Source organism: Belonocnema kinseyi, chromosome 7 (assembly GCF_010883055.1).
Source record: "Belonocnema kinseyi isolate 2016_QV_RU_SX_M_011 chromosome 7, B_treatae_v1, whole genome shotgun sequence".
In the NCBI taxonomy this organism is placed as follows: domain Eukaryota; kingdom Metazoa; phylum Arthropoda; class Insecta; order Hymenoptera; family Cynipidae; genus Belonocnema; species Belonocnema kinseyi.
In genome coordinates, this window is record NC_046663.1 from 26,491,054 (window position 1) to 26,491,580 (window position 527).

Sequence of the window (527 nt, forward strand, 5' to 3'; positions counted from 1 at the left end):
AAATCGATGTCCTTTCATGGGTCTCTTCAGTTATGGGAAAAGAAAAAAGTCACTGGGGGCCAAATCCAGTGAATATGGAGGCGAAGGCATGACTGTGGTGCTGTTTTTGGTCAGAAAATCTTTCACAAGGAACAATGAATGAGCAGGTGCATTGTCGTGATGCAAAAGCCACGAATTTTTTTTTCAAAGTTCTGGACGTTTTTTGCGTATCGCCTCTCGCGAACGGCGCATAACTTGAAGGTAATACTCCTTATTGATTGTACGACCTTGTGGTGAAAATTCCTGATGCACTACGCCACGGTAATCAAAGAAGACAGTGAGCAAAACCTTCACATTTTATCGAACTTGACGTGCTTTTTTCGGTCTTGGAGACTCAGGATGCTTCCACTGAGACGATTGGGCCTTAGTTTCGACGTCATAACCATATACCTACGATTTATCACCAGTTATTACCCTTTTGAGAAAATCAGGATCATTATTGACTTCATTCAACATCTCCTGAGCGATGGTCATGCGATGGATCTTTT

At 42.3% G+C, this 527-nt stretch overlaps 1 pseudogene; it reads right to left on the reverse strand.

The window, feature by feature from the left end:
- Nucleotides 1-527, reverse strand: part of LOC117176384 — a 20,173-nt pseudogene that overhangs the window by 3,272 nt on the left and 16,374 nt on the right.